The sequence below is a fragment of the Thalassophryne amazonica genome, chromosome 23 (assembly GCF_902500255.1).
Source record: "Thalassophryne amazonica chromosome 23, fThaAma1.1, whole genome shotgun sequence".
NCBI classification, from domain to species: domain Eukaryota; kingdom Metazoa; phylum Chordata; class Actinopteri; order Batrachoidiformes; family Batrachoididae; genus Thalassophryne; species Thalassophryne amazonica.
This window is the reverse complement of record NC_047125.1, coordinates 7,232,403-7,249,007: the sequence shown is the minus strand read 5'-3', so window position 1 is coordinate 7,249,007 and position 16,605 is coordinate 7,232,403. Positions and strand designations below refer to the sequence as shown.

Below are 16,605 nucleotides of genomic sequence, written 5' to 3'. Positions count from 1 at the left end.
GAAAAGAAAAGAAAAAAGCCAGTAAGTCAAGTGGTTGGTTGAAGGCTCTTGATGGTTGGTTGGTTTGTATGTATGATTAAATAATAAAAATGGAGCCAGTGAGTCCTAATAACTGCTATTTTTGATTTGTAAATCTACTATTATAGAAGAAAAGAAAAGAAAAAGAGCCAGTAAGTCAAGTGTTTGGTTGAAGGCTCTTGATGGTTGGTTTGTATGTATGATTAAATAATAAAAATGGAGCCAGTGAGTCCTATAAAACTGTTATTTCTTATTTGTAAATCTACTAGTATAGATGAAAAGAAAAAAAGAGCTAGTAAATGAAGTGTGTGGTTGAAGGCTCTTGATAGTTGGTTTGTATGTATGATTAAAGAATAAAAATAGAGCCAGTGAGTCCTAATAACTGTTATTTTTGATTTGTAAATCTACTCTTATAGAAAAAAAGAAAAAAAAGAGCCAGTAAGTGAAGTGTTCGGTTGAAGGCTCTTGATGGTTGGTTTGTATGTATGATTAAATAATAAAAATGGAGCCAGTGAGTCCTATATAACTGTTATTTTTGATTTGTAAATCTACTAGCATAGAAGAAAAGAAAAGAAAAAAGCTAGTAAGTCAAGTGTTTGGTTGAAGGTTCTTGATGGTTGGTTGGTTTGTATGTATGATTAAATAATAAAAATGGAGCCAGTGAGCCCTAATAACTGCTATTTTTGATTTGTAAATCTGCTATTATAGAAGAAAAGAAAAAAAAGCCAGTAAGTCAAGTGTTTGGTTGAAGGCTCTTGATGGTTGGTTGGTTTGTATGTATGATTAAATAATAAAAATTGAGCCAGTGAGCCCTAATAGCTGCTATTTTTTATTTGTAAATCGACTATTATAGAAGAAAAGAAAAGAAAAAAGCCAGTAAGTCAAGTGGTTGGTTGAAGGCTCTTGATGGTTGGTTGGTTGGTTTGTATGTATGATCAAATAATAAAAATGGAGCCAGTGAGTCCTAATAACTGCTATTTTTGATTTGTAAATCTACTATTATAGAAGAAAAGAAAAGAAAAAAAGCCAGTAAGTCAAGTGGTTGGCTGAAGGCTCTTGATGGTTGGTTGGTTTGTATGTATGATTAAATAATAAAAATGGAGCCAGTGAGTCCTAATAACTGCTATTTTTGATTTGTAAATCTACTATTATAGAAGAAAAGAAAAGAAAAAGAGCCAGTAAGTCAAGTGTTTGGTTGAAGGCTGTTGATGGTTGGTTTGTATGTATGATTAAATAATAAAAATGGAGCCAGTGAGTCCTATAAAACTGTTATTTCTTATTTGTAAATCTACTAGTATAGATGAAAAGAAAAAAAGAGCTAGTAAATGAAGTGTGTGGTTGAAGGCTCTTGATAGTTGGTTTGTATGTATGATTAAAGAATAAAAATAGAGCCAGTGAGTCCTAATAACTGTTATTTTTTATTTGTAAATCTACTCTTATAGAAGAAAAGAAAAAAAAAAGAGCCAGTAAGTGAAGTGTTCGGTTGAAGGCTCTTGATGGTTGGTTTGTATGTATGATTAAATAATAAAAATGGAGCCAGTGAGTCCTATATAACTGTTATTTTTGATTTGTAAATCTACTAGCATAGAAGAAAAGAAAAAAAAGAGCCAGTAAGAGAAGTGTTTGGTTGAAGGCTCTTGATGATTGGTTTGTATGTATGATTAAATAATAAAAATGGAGCCAGTGAGTCCTAATAACTGTTATTTTTGCTTTGTAAATCTACTCTTATAGAAGAAAAAAAAAGAGCCAGTAAGTGAAGTGTTTGGTTGAAGGCTCTTGATGGTTGGTTTGTATGTATGATTAAATAATAAAAATGGAGCCAGTGAGCCCTAATAACTGCTATTTTTGATTTGTAAATCTACTCTTAGAAGAAAAGAAAAAAAAGAGCCAGTAAGTCAAGTGTTTGAATGTTTTCAGTTATGCTTCAAGTAAAAACTAACAAAAGGAAAAAAAGGTGGGGGACGGGTGGGGGCGCCCAGTGGGTCCAGTCTGGGGGTGCAGCGCAGAGGACTGGGAGGGGCGGGGCTTGTGGTCGTGTCGTCAATCACCCACCGAGCCGCTCGGTCCGTCTTTCATTCATCACGGAGCAGCTTCCATCCGACCGGCGAGCTCAAGGACACCACCGTCAGCCGTCATCCGCGGTAAGGACAGACGTGCGGCACCGTTAGAGACACAGTGTCGGTGCGGTCGGACCCTGCGGTCCGTTAAAAGGCTGGAACATCTGTGTTTGTGCTGAGGAGCGCGTGCGATGTGCGGCGACGCTCATAGGCCGCTCGTTTCATTATGACGTTTTTTTTTAATTGATGCTATTGTTTGTTGGTAATCTTTATTACATCCAATGCTTTAATCTGTGTGCGCTGGATGATTGCAGGTGACCTTGACAGCTTATTTTAGAACGCATCTCTGTTCGAGCCTTCTGATATTAGACTTTAAAATCCGCTACCATTTTTTCTAGGCGAATATTAAACATTTTAACGCGTCATAACAAAGTAATAGGCTGTAAGAGTCTGAATTAATGCTTAGTTCAGTTCAGCCTGACGACCTGATTATTTATATGGACTGAGAACATGATCTGCCCCAGAAAGACAAGACTACAAAACTACTACATCTCTGCTCTCAAGATGTAATTATTCTATATATTTATTTTTTAATATCTATCTATCTATCTATCTATCTATCTATCTATCTATCTATCTATCTATCTATCTATCTATCTATCTATCTATCTATCTATCTATCTATCTATCTATCTATCTATCTATCTATCTAGTTTTCTCTGCCTGATTATGGCAGATAAGAAAATTCTGTCATAAAATGTACAACCAGACACATTTGGTATTTTTGTTTGCTCTTTATGTTTGATGGATTTCAATATTTCTAAATCTCCAAAGAATATATGGTACCTTAGTTTGATGGACATTATCTATAACAAAATTAATATTGGAAAATGTACACATTTTATTTGATAAAACACTTAAAATGTCAGTTTTCTGGAGAACATTTGGTACTTCTATTTGATAAAGGAGTTGGTATCTTTGTTTGATGGAAATCAATGATAACAAAATTAATATTGAAAACGTACAAATTTTATTTGATAAAACACTTAAAATGTCAGTTTTCTGGAGAACATTTGGTACTTCTATTTGATAAAGGAGTTGGTACCTTTGTTTGAGGGACATCAACAATAACAAAATTAATATTGATAACGTACAAATTTTATTTGATAAAACACTTAAAATGTCAGTTTTCTAGAGAACATTTGATACTTCTATTTGATGGACATCAACAATAACAAAATTAATATTGATAACGTACAAATTTTATTTGATAAAACACTTAAAATGTCAGTTTTCTAGAGAACATTTGATACTTCTATTTGATGGACATCAACAATAACAAAATTAATATTGATAACGTACAAATTTTATTTGATAAAACACTTAAAATGTCAGTTTTCTAGAGAACATTTGGTACTTCTATTTGATAAAGGAGTTGGCACCTTTGTTTGATGGACATCAACGATAGCAAAATTAATATTAAAAAAGTACAAGTTTTATTTGCTAAAACACTTAAAATGTCAGTTTTCTAGAGAACATTTGGTACTTCTATTTGATAAAGGAGTTGGAACCTTTGATGGACATCAACAATAACAAAATTAATATTGAAAATGTACAAATTTTATTTGATAAAACACTTAAAATGTCATTTTAAATGTCATGTCTTTGATCAAGGACTTAATGTTTGTTATTTTTGTTTAGTAAAGAAATTCAGCGATTATCAAATCTCCAAAGAATATGTGGTACTTTTATTTGATAAAGAACATCAACAATGATCAAATTAACATTTAAAAATAGGGCAGCACGGTGGCTTAGTGGTTAGCACTGTTGCCTCACAGCGAGAAGGTTGTGGGTTCAATTCCCGTGGCCTTTCTGTGTGGAGTTTGCATGTTCTCCCCATGTTTGCGTGGGTTTCCTCCGGGTGCTCCGGTTTCCTCCCACATCCAAAGACATGCGGGTTAGGTGGATTGTAATCTTTAAAATTGTCCATAGGTGTGTGTGTGTGTGTGTGTGTCTGGGTTTGTTTGTCTATTTGTGGTCCTGCGACAGAATGGCGTCCTGTCCTGAGTGTACCCTGCCTCACATTCTTTGACTGCTGGGATATGCTCCAGCCCCCCGTGACCCTTAATTGGATTGAGCGGTAGAAGATGAATGGATGAAAATACTTAAAATAATTGCTCGTATTTCAGAGAAGATTTGGTGTTTTATTTGATAAAGGACATAATGATTCTCAAATCAAAAGAGAATGTATAGCAGTTTCAGCCCAGTCTCCCTTTTTTTTTGTGATACTGTCATAAAATGTAATACATTTTCATGACACGGTCATCCGTTGGTGACTAATTTGACAGTCTAAACCTAACCCCAACTACAACCCTAATGCCCACGCCCTGCTCCCCCGTGTCACCCCAAATTTTGTGATACCACCAAGAATTTTTTCATGATACAATCAAAAATCTATGGCAGTTCATGATTCTATCACAAACTAATAGATTAAATCACTTTTCGTGATGACATCTTGAACATGGTGTGAAAACGAGTTGAACAATTTTTATTGATGCGCTTAAACAATGATGAATGGTTGATGATGTTGTCTAATGAAGAATTTAAAAGTTTCTCAGATTCTTAGAGAAGATTTAGTACTTTTGTTTACTAAGGGTATCAACAATTTTCAAACTAACATTGAATACTTGTTATTTTTTAAATAAAATAATGAAAATGATTGCAATAATGATCATATTATCAATAACATTTTTACTTTCTTTGATACAAGACTTAAGCAATTATCAAATTAACACATTTTTTTTAAAGATGACACACAGTTATCAGATTATTGGAGAAAATTGTATTTTTTTCATAAAGATCTTTTTAAATTATAAGAGAAAGACTATCACATTACCAAAGAATATTTGTTACTTTTGTTTGACAGAAGAATTAAACGCATGAAATTGACCACAAATGTTTTCTAATTTTGTTTGTCTAGTTGCTAGGATTGTCAACATGGAGCCACCTCTGCCATTTTCCCTCAAAATGCAAATAGTACACCTCATCTGAGTCTCTCTAAGTAACCTTTCGTTTGATACTAAGTTTTTCCAGCAGTGTCAAAGGATCCTCCTGAGATACCTCGTGGCAAAGACATCCAGTCGTCAAGTAAAACACTGACAGTACTTGGATATTGATCCAGTTAGCCAGATTGAAAACCTCTACATCTGTTCATGTGTAACTTCTTGATCTATCATTGACCTAACCTGTTCATGAATAACTATATGGTACGCAATTACCGCCGTTAACATATGTGCAACCATAGAGTTCATAAAGTATTTGCCTTAACTGAGTCATGTGGAATCGCAGGGTCAGTGTTCCTGAGCGCTGCAGCAGCCCATAACGGGTACATTGAGTACAATACAAGGTCACATTGTCTAATGTACCTCAGCGGATGACTTCAATTGGCGCCCTGGATAAAACGGTCTAAACATCAATACTCATGCTGATGGTGCAGTTAGGTCGTACTGCTCATTACACATCAGGAAACAAGCTTGAAAATGGAAAAACAAAATGAACAGGTGCATTTTAAGAATGTGACTTTATCCACGTGAAAGTTTTACGCACAGGTATGTAAGTTGGTAGAAGATGCATGAAATTAAAGGGAGCTATCCCATTACCTGTAACCTCACCATGGGTTTCACAGTGTCCTGGATTTGGCAGGGGCACTTTGGAATTAAACTACAGTACTATGTGTGGAGGAAGGGACTTGAGATCAAATAAATGGGATGTAAATGCATCAATAGGGACCAATAGAACTGTTAGTAACAGGGTTATGGTGCGACTGCAGTCTTTGAAGCAGTGCCAATGGTTTAATATCTCGTACTGGCACCAGGCATAACTTTTTCTCACGGAGACTCAATTATTCATTGCAATGTATTTTTTGCATACTGTAATATTTATGTTGGTTGCATGTCATTAGTCAGTCTTCCAACACACTTTGCAATGCATTGTGGGAGATATACTGCATCACTTGACTTTGTTTATGGAAATGCCGTGTTTGATAGGCCATCTGGAAAGTCACATATAACCACTACCCCTCCTGTCCACATAGACATGGGACATGCTATACCTCATGAGGACACAGCATTGAGAGAGACGAGCAAGTGTTACAACTAATGATGATGAAGGAGACAGTGCTGAGTTTGTTTAAGGAAAGGTATTCCCAATAACTGCAAAGAATGTTCAGTACTTCAAAATGGGACATCCTGGTAATCTCAATAAAAATTCCCTATATTAGAGATGCCTGCAGGCAGACTGGGAATTCTCGTTCAAATAAAAGTGGATTTTCACTGTTAAAAGTGATTTGGGAGCTGGATATTGTTTCTTTGAAAAGAAAACATTACTGTTGCACAGTCAGCTTTAATATCCTCATACAAATTAGAGCCAGAAAATTGGTCAGAGAAAACTGACCCATGGGGCAGCTTTGTGGTCTTTAGTCTATCTGATACTAATCCTCCCACTGAATATTGGTGTTTGTCAGGGCTCCTACACTGTTCACTCCTTCTATGGTCTAGATGTTGGGTAGGGTTGTGGAAATCAGCAACTTAGGTGCCTTTGTTGATAACAAAAGGTTTCTTGACTTTGAGTTCTTGGATGATGGTGTGATATTTAAAGAATGAATGGATACCTTGATTGCAAAACTTAAGAAGCTGAGTGTAAAGGTTTGCGATTGTCCTCGATCAAAACTTTTAATGATTTCCTTATATTCATGTCTCTGGATTCTCTGCCTTTGAGATTGGGTGATGCCTAGGAAGATGTGGACAGAGGTGTTTGGCGATGCTAATAACTTTGCAGTATAACAAAGGTACTAGTTCGTAGGGTCCTACTAGTGCTTCCTTTAATACTGTATGGTTGTGAGTTGCACTAACCAGTAACCTAAGGCAATGCCTGGATGTCTTTGGTACTAGGCATCTTTGAAGGATCCTTGGGTACTGTTAGAATTACTTTGTGTCACTCTGATCATTACTTCCAGAGACTTGGATCAGGAGTATTGTGAGGGGAATGTCAGCTACAACAATTTGTTGGCATTATGTGTTTCTCTGGGTGTGAACCAGCACATAGGTGCCTCAGTGTTGAAGAACCCTGTACCTGGACAAGTCCAGGGAGATACCCACTTTTCACCTGGCTGCAGGACATAGATGGTCACATTCAAGAGTTTGAGATGGACTACATGTCAGCTTTGTTGGGTGATGATACGGCAACCCCTGGCACCAGCACACGTTACCTGACTTGACTGGTATATTAGAAAAACATGCCCCAAGCTGAACATATTTCACCACTGTTCACTGCACACGTTGGTGACAATTACAAAGAAGGTTACTAGCACTGTTTCCATTTTGAGCATATAGTGGACTTTTGTTACTTGTGCAAAGGATGTCGCTTTCATTCGTTCCATTTTCCAAAGAACAGAAAGGTGAATACTGCCCAAATCATTGGACAAAGCAGGACAAGTTCACGTTTTTTTACATCCCTAAAAAAACATGAACTTGTCCTACCCTAAACTTTATTTACTTATCAGAGATTGTTAGTTGAGCTCAGACACAATGTCAGCCCCATTTCTGCCTCCTGCTCTGGGGCTGTAAACACTGAGCTATGGACATCAATATGTAAGCCCAAAAGCAATTGTGATCAATATCAGTATCAATAAAATTCTCCATGCACTGTCCTCCTTGTCAACATTGACTGCTTTAGAACAGCTATCTGTCACTAAATGTATGGTATGTTTGGTGTAAATAAAAATTACTGCGACACATTCACCTAGAAAAATTCACACCTTTATTTGGAATAGTTTATAAGATCCATTATTTGTCTGTTGATCCTGACACAAAAGGATACTTGAGTGTCAGTTGCGTACAGTTGCTTTTGTTGGTGGTGGTAATCCATCATAGTACATCTCCAGTCAGGTCCATAAGGATTTGTACATCAATTTTAAACAACATTAAACAATATAACAACCTTAAGGTTCAATTCAGGGGGTTTAACAAAAATATTTCATTAACCACTTAGGAATTACAGACATTTGTATCCACAGTGCCTCTGTTTTCAGAAGAAGAAGGTCTGATATAGGTCCTGAGACCTGTTGGTGCTGGTGTTTATCCTTGGACTACATAGTGTGAAGTAGATGAAAGTGTACGAATCCTCCTGGATGGGACACCAGTCCATCTCAGGCTGCTTCCCAAGCCAATGCCAACCCATAGCTGGGTGAAATCGCACAAAACTAAATAACTAGTGCAATTGAAAGTCTTCTTGAACAGTCACTCAGTTTTTGAGAACTGCCTCCTCTAAGCATTTTTAAAACAGCACACTGTACTGTTCGTGTTTCTCAATGACTGATCTAAGTGAAATCCAAAACATATACTTTGACGTGGAAGTGTCCATGTATCCACCCCCTTGACATGGCTACACAAAACTGGCTGTAAAAGGGATCATTTGTATAAAAAAGTTATAGTTTGTCCAATTACTAATGAGCTCTGAAAATGGAGGCACCATGTCTGATTCCAATGTCTAATTCCTAATCAGTTAATGATTGTTTCACTTCAACTCCATAGTGTTGGCGTACAGAGCCAACATTACAAGTATTGTCACTGTCCAAATACTTCTGCACCTGACTATGTAGAGTTCTTAAAGACTGAATGAAGGGCAGTCGGCCAATAGACAGGAAGCCCGGTTATCTACTCTCCTCCACCGCCTACACTGACCTGACTGTTCATGCCTTCACCATTGATTGTTGGCATTGTCAAGGTTTGCGTGTTTTTACCGTCCAGTTTAGCTTGGGTTACTGATAATTGTTTGGCACATGGCCAGAATCTCTCATCACGATTGAATCAACAAAGACTCTGCTGTTCTTCAGATGGTTATAGAATGACTTGAAACCCACAAGAGTAAGGACTGTGTCTCAGAGGAAAAGTGAGAAAAACTGCTTTATTGTCATTGCTTATGAATAACGTAGTAAAGTCCAAAAAAAAAAACAAAAAACAAAAAACGTAGGGACCTATAAAACTACAGAGATGAGTTTTACTTGTTCATAAATGGGAAGAAGTTCATTTTCAATATTCTATATTCTTTTCAATAATCTATTCAGTCTATTCCCATTTCTCCAAAACAAAAACAAAAAACAACTTATTTTGTTTTGAATTTCAAAACCTTATTTTCTTTTTTGTTTTGCGCATAGATGTGCAACCACAAAAGAAAACAAAATCGGTTCATAAGTTTGTGTTTCAAAAAACTTTATGCCTAGTTAATTCATTAAAAATCCCTCTTTTGGTCGACTTGCATTTTATTTATTCCTATTTTGTCTACTTTCTAAATTTGTCATACAAGCAAGAGCTAGTTCAAGCTGACATTGGACCTCACAGACCTTGACCTTAACCCAAAGGATGGACCTCTGACTGACCTTGCCTAGTAAATTCTGGAAACCACCTAAGCTGTTGCCATATTTGGTCCAAATCAGGCTGAAAATAAAATGAAAAAGTTGGTTTTGGGGTCAACGTTTTTTGAGATACAAAGTTTGGTAGAAATTAGCTGAAGGACCTGGGATGAGTGAGCTGGCAAACAAACAGCTAGCCATGGTTGACCTCAATGATTGACCTGTGGCTAATACCAGAACTTTCTTCTGTATGTTTGGTTGAAATTGCCAAAATCACAACAGACCAAATGTGAATTAAATCAAACAGGAAAATGTTGAACTTGGCCTTTGAAGTTAAGAGACTCCTTGGAAGATCTTACGAAATCTTTTGAGTTCCCTGGACAGATGTTTCTCCAATGTACGTATTGGTGATGCTGGTACTTCCTGTCTTCCTGCATGACTGTGAGACTTGGACACTAACCGGTGATCTAATGTGAACACTTTATGACATTGGGACTCGATCTCTTCAGAGAATCCTTGGGTACAGCTGGAATAATGTTTTCAAGGGCATGGTTACTTAGGGAATCTCAGATGAGGAGTATCACTTGCATCATGAGAGAATGCCAGCTATGTCATTTGGAACATGTGGCACATTTCTCTGGACATATACCAGGATGCAGGTGCCTCAGTGTTGAAGACACTAATAACTGGAGAGGACCAAAGGGACGTTTTGCATGGATTCTGCATCTAGATCAGGGGTGGGCAATTAATTTTTACAAGGGGCCACATAGGGAACCTGAATTACGTCCGAGGGCCACACCATCGATAACTCGGCTGTCTCCCATTACAAATTTTACAAAAAAATTACCTATTTAATAGCTTTTATAAGTAATTTTTATTATTGTAATAATATGTAAATATTTAAATATACCTAAATAAACCTCTCTAATGATTTGCAACACACAAGCTTGACATTTTTAAAGTAGACCTGCATTGAAATAAATGTAGTCAGATCTTTGGACCAAAAAATGACATTTACACATAAGATCCTTCTGAATGTAGTAAAGTAAATCTGCAAGTCCAGATCTGTCATTCAACGGAGAAATCTTCATTTAAAAATGAGAAATTTACAGCTAAAATTTAGCCCTCCGCAAAACTGTCATCACATCCAGGACGCTGCCGAGACGTCAGGGAGAAGACCCAGCATGCATTGCGTGTGCCAACTGTAATTTATGGATTTACATCAGTTTGCATCTGCACCTTTTTATTGTCTTATACAGAAGGATCTACTTTTTTAAAACTTCATATTGTCTTGCGGTACACTTGGTGAGTACACATTTCTTTTATTTGTGCTTGAAAATTATTTTTGGGGACTTTTTCATACGCCCGTTTGATTGAGGGGTGTCGCATTGAAAATCTACTGTCTTTCACCTCCGGTGTTACTGTTGCGGGGTATGGAGGCGGAACCCGCAAAGAATCCAAGTCATTAAAAAGATATAAACCTCTCAGCGGCCACGGAGCTCTGTGGCTCCGATTACCGAGACGTGCGGCGCTGCAGATTTTGCCGCAAGAAGTTTGTCCTTGCGAGCAACAGGTGTCACCGGGCGCTCCGCATCAAAACGGCGAGCGTAGTCTCTGGACTTGTGCCAAGTTGGCTGCACCTCCATTCAGTAGACAGAGCCGTGTCTGCTGTGAGTGGCCCGCGGCAGCATTTAACGAGCGTATGCACTCGGTAAGCGCATTGGAGGCAGTGAGAGCGAGCTCGTCGGGGAAGAACGGCGCCCGCTGTCGATGTCGCCGCTGATCTGAGCATGCAGAGCTGTATCTCGCATTCATTGCAGCTTACTTTTGGATGTTGAAACCAGGATGTGTATAACAGTAATATTACTAACAGATAAAATCAATTTCAATGCGGGATCGGACTGAAGGCGGGAGCGCGTCGTCTTGTCCCCGACATCATGGAAATGATCCGGATGTACAAACTGTTTTCGCGGAGGGCTAAATTTTAGCTGCAAATTTGTCATTTTTAAACGAAGATTTCTCTGCTGAATTACAAATATGGGCTTACAGATTTACTTTACTGCATTCATAAGGGTCTTATAAATACATATCAGCTATTTCTTTCTGAGATCTGACCACATTTATTTCAATGCAGGTCTACTTTAATATATGTAATAATAATCACAGACCTCATGAGGGCCGGACAGAGACAAGCAAAGGGCCGCATGTGGCCCCCGGGCCGCAGTTTGCCCAGGTCTGATCTAGATAGATGGTTATTTTCAAGATGTGAGGATGCACCACTTGTCTGCCTGGATGGTTGCCATCTGAGACCTATCACGCTTCCTTGGAGTGATAGATGTGGTGATGCGTGGCTTACCTGACCTGCTAGGTATCCTGCCAAGTGTTGCCTCACAATGTCAGACTATCTACTAGCTCATAACACTTGCTAAGCACTGATTGGTCAGTTGTCAGGCCATGTCAGTCCTAATTTGGTTATGAGGATAACCCTACCGATATATCAGTTGGCTGATAATATCGACCGATATGTGACTTTCATGAACATATCGTTATCGACGTTGTTTTTGCCGATATGAAAACTTTTACTTTGCTGAAATTAACAATGCAGAAAAACACTTTGGCTATTGGAGATAGTGTTTTCACATAGTTTGTCCAGCAGATGGTGCTCCGATTGCATTTACAATGCTAGCAACAATGGCTGAGACCCCCATCACCCCTTGGTCAAATTTTAAAAAGAGACAGAGGCAAAGCGAGCATTCATTTCCAATCAAAGTGGGAGTTTTACAGCAACAACAGACAAATGTTCGCTATTGCTCCAGCTAGACGATGGCAAAATAGAAAAGAAGTCTATTATACGCAAATACCGAGCAATGTGACGTGGTGACTTATAGTTATTTCTAATAAAGGCCATGTTTAAATTGTAAAATATCAAACAGTATCAAAATCAGTTACATTTCTTTGTCATCAGGGTTTAATAATGAATTGTTTTGAATTGTTGCCATTTTTTATGTATGTATTGGCAGATGTATTGTTACTGAACATTTTTAACTCCCTAATAGCAGGAGTGTGTGTCTGTGTGTGTGTGGTGCTGGTGGGGTGTCAGTATCGGCTCCCCCAAAAAAATCTACATCGGTCAGGCTGGAGTTGTGAGCACTTAAAGACATACGAGAGGTCAAGGAAAGATGGAGGTGTGCAAAGGCCGAGATTAAGAACAACTTTTGTATTTTTCTACAGATTGTGTTGCCACTGCTGCTCAGTGCCTGATTATTACCAAAGAGCAGTGTGAATGCATCACACTGTCACCTGTGAACGTTTGTGTACATGCAGGGAATGACTCTGCTCTGATGCTGATCATCACCGACGTATTATTGAATTTCCGCTTTCTGTTGTCATGGAAGATAGAGAGGGAGTGAGGGAAGAAGTGAGAGATCGAGCGAGAGGGTCAGACGTGATGTGATGTATTTTGACAGTTTGGTATTTGCGATTGAATAGTGTGGAGGTATTATCGTATGAATGGTGGAAAGACAGACAAACAGGAATCCACATCAGGGACAGATAGGAGGGCCGGCTGGCCTTGCTTCCACTTTTACTGCCGTGGCTGCCATGTAAACACCAGCAGGACAGCTCCGGGGTGAAAACATCTTTTGGACTGCGTCACAATCACATGACACACTTGGGGCAGTTTGTGACGACCACATTCTGTGTGTGTTGTTCCATAAAACAGGCAGACCAGTAGAACTGTGAGATTAGTGGCGGCGGAAGTGCTGCAGTAAAGGCGAACGCCAACAGAGGAGGCGGAGAGGGGGAAAAGAAGTGAGCCGTGGAGTTAGGAGAAAGCAAGGTGGATGGTGGGGAGAGAGGGAGGGCATACTGGGGAAGACGGGAGGTGAAGAGAAGCCTGGAAGCAGCATCTGGATGAGGGGAGAAAAGCTCAGCGAGTGCTTTCACTGCAGTCGCTGTCATAAAGTTGTGGCTGTTCTCGTGCGCTGATGTGTGTCGAGGCTGAAGGACCAAACAGTGACACATCCTGGTGCAGCCAGAGTGTTGGCTAACATACAAAACTACATGGGCGCTGGTTAGATCACAGGGTTACTATGAGTAACAGTTTCACCAGTTTGGTTCTTTATGCTGCTGTAGTGGATTTGAAATAAAACAAGAAGACATTCATTCATTGACCATCCCCTGTTACTAATGCGGACTAACACATCCAATTAGTTTAATAACTTTGGCAGAATAGAATTAAGATGATGTCTTTCCCAGAAGACACTTGAGAGACTTAAATCTAGATTTGATCGGTTTTCTTTGAAAAGTCAAAGAAGCCTATAACACCTTCAGAGTTGTCATGGATGTCTTGATGCCTATTCAGTTTTTGTCTACTCAAGACAAATTTGCCAGACTGTACCTACTCTGGTTGAAGGTGGGGTCAAGAGCTGGAGTGGGGGTCCAGGTTGTTGGCCTCAGAGTTGCATCTCTCCTTTTTGCAGATGATGTGGTTTTGTTGGTTTCATCAGGCCGTGACCTCCAATGTACACCGAGAAGGTTTGAGATGAGTGTATAGCACCTCGAACTCTGAAACCATGATCAGACAAGAGTGGATTGTCCCATCCGGGTCAGGGGAGAGTTATCGCCCCAAGTGTAGGAGTTCAACTACCTTGGGCTGTTGTTCAGGAGTGTGGGTAAGATGGAGTGTGAGATCAACAGACAGATTGGGGCTTCATTTGAGGTTCCTGTGGATGTTGTTTCGGACTGTCATGGAGAAGAAAGAGCTGCACCAGAGGGCGAGGCCCTCGATTTACCAGTCGATTTACGCTCCTATTATCCCTTATGGGCATGAGCTTTCGGCAATGACTGAAAGAACATCATCATGGATACAAGCGGTGGAAATGAGGCTCTTTTGTCGAGAATCTGGGTTTATAATCAGTGACAGGGTGGGAAACCTGAATATCTTGGAGGGACTTGAACCAGAGCTGTCGCTCTTTTGCATTGAAAGGAGCCAGTTGAGGTGGTTCAGACATCTGGTGAGGATGTCTCCGATTGTTTCCCAGGGTGCAAAGCGGCTCCGGGAATACTCAGGACATGCTGGAAGGACTATATTTCCCAGTTGGCTTGGGAACACCTCAGGATCCCCAAGAAGAGTTAGAGGACTTGGCTGAGGATAGGAAAACATGGAATGAGCTGCTTAGTCTGATACCACCATGACCCAGAGTGTCAGAAAATGAATGATGTGAACTCTCTTGTACTTTGGTGGCAGTATCTTCTCTTTAAGTGCCTTTCTCATAAATCTTGCTTGTAGCTAGCTTGCTAATAGCTTTGTTTCAGGTTTGGGGATTGCGTCAGTGAAAACAGTTCAAAATATTGCCTGAAGTTGTACAGCACAGAGTGAAACATCAGAAGGAGCCTCGAAATTGCTGGGAATAATTAGGTGGTTAAAAGAAGCTGAGAAATACATCGGTACTACAAATAGTATTGGTGCAGCTTATTTTAGCGTAGCTAAAATTTCCATAAAAATTGTTAATTTTGTGATAAAGTCATGGAATTTGGTACACATATTCTAAATTAACTAATGTTTATTTTCAGTCATGGAGGCATCCTGGAGCTGATCACTAATGAGCTACAGGGGTCAATAAAGAATTACACAGGGGTCAAAATTTAAAATGTTCCAATCATGTTGAAAACTATACCACATTATTTGTCTGATCATAATGATTCCAAAAAGGTATAGTTTGGACTATCTATGACTGAATTCCATAGAGTTATGGGGCAAAAACAGCAAAAATGGTGACAAAGGTCAGTTTCAGTTTGTACAGGGGTCAAAAGTTAAAGTTGCTCCAATTTTGGGGAAAAAAAATTATGCAAATTATTGGTTGAGTTAATAGCATTTTAAAAAGGAATAGTTTGCACCATCTGTCATGCTTAGTTATTATGTTACGGGGTAACGTATGTCATACGTCATAGAATCCAATGGACGTTGACCTTGTTTGACCTTTACTCTGGAGACCAAGCATTCAACACAGAACTATTCCATTTATTAATCCTTTTATTTCATCCAGTAATTTGCATCAATTTTTACCAAAATTGGAGCAACTTTAACTTTTGACTCACCATTTTTACCCCATAACTCCAGAACATTCAGTCATAGATAGTCCAAACTATACCTTTTTGGAATCGTTATGATCAGACAATGTGGTATAGTTTTCAACATGATTGGAGGATTTTTAAATTTTGACCCCTGTGTAGTTCTTTATTGACCCCTGTAGCTCGTTAGAGGTCAGCTCCAGGATGGCTGCATGTCTGAAAATAAACAGTTAATTTAGAATATGTGTGCCAGTTTCCATGATTTAATCACAAAATGAACAATTATTTTGCTATGCCGCCCCACGATAGGGCAAAAGAGTGTAAGTTCTGTGTATAACCTGTTTTATGATGCGCAGATTGGCCTTATTCGTGATGAAGTGCTGCAAAGTCAAACAGGGCTTTGTGTGTGTGTGTGTGTGTGTGTGTGTGTGTGTGTGTGTGTGTGTGTGTGTGTCACTGCCCTCTTTACCCCTCCCACTAAAAGTGTTCTGCAGCACAATGGTACTACACACAAAGCGCCTGTGTCTGTTGTGGACTCACCTCTCCGTTTCACTATCCCGTTGTAGTTAAGACACGCACAGCTGTCCGTGAGCGCTAATGACATATGTACGTATAATCCTTACCCATCCCCCACGCCATCCTCTCCTCCACATGACCCCCATTCATTCCACAGCTGCTCACAGCATTTACACCTCTTTAAATAATCTGAGTTTTCCCATTTTGGGGGCAGAAATCCAATCTCAGGAATATCAGATGGGCTATATATTGTTGTAATTCAGTGGTGTAGAGGGTGCAGGTTTCAGCAGATGATTTCACTGATGAACTCATTCCACCTGCTCAGAGTTATCACCTGCTGAAGTTCTACTCAAGGTTCCTTTAAAGATGTCAAGCACCAAAGACATCCAGTCGTTGCCTTCGCGTCCAAGTCTCACAACCATACAGTAAGACAGGAAGCACTAGGACCCTCAAGACTTGAACTTTCATTCTCTTGGAGAGATTCCAATATTGCCAGACACCTCTGTCCAGCAATCTTGTGACTTTTGGGAGCTC

At 39.1% G+C, this 16,605-nt stretch overlaps 1 protein-coding gene across 6 annotated transcripts in view; it reads left to right on the top strand.

Moving 5' to 3' along the window:
• The first annotated feature begins 2,025 nt into the window (after window positions 1-2,025).
• The window catches only part of nat16 (N-acetyltransferase 16), a 91,615-nt gene continuing 77,035 nt past the window's right edge, over window positions 2,026-16,605 (top strand). For 4 of the 6 annotated variants that reach the window (XM_034164124.1, XM_034164123.1, XM_034164122.1 and 1 more), the window contains exon 1: window positions 2,028-2,159. The gene's annotated coding sequence lies outside the window, so the exon portion shown is untranslated. Of the gene's footprint in view, window positions 2,160-16,605 lie in introns of all 6 variants that reach the window. The other 2 variants (XM_034164126.1, XM_034164125.1) reach the window with 2 other exon arrangements.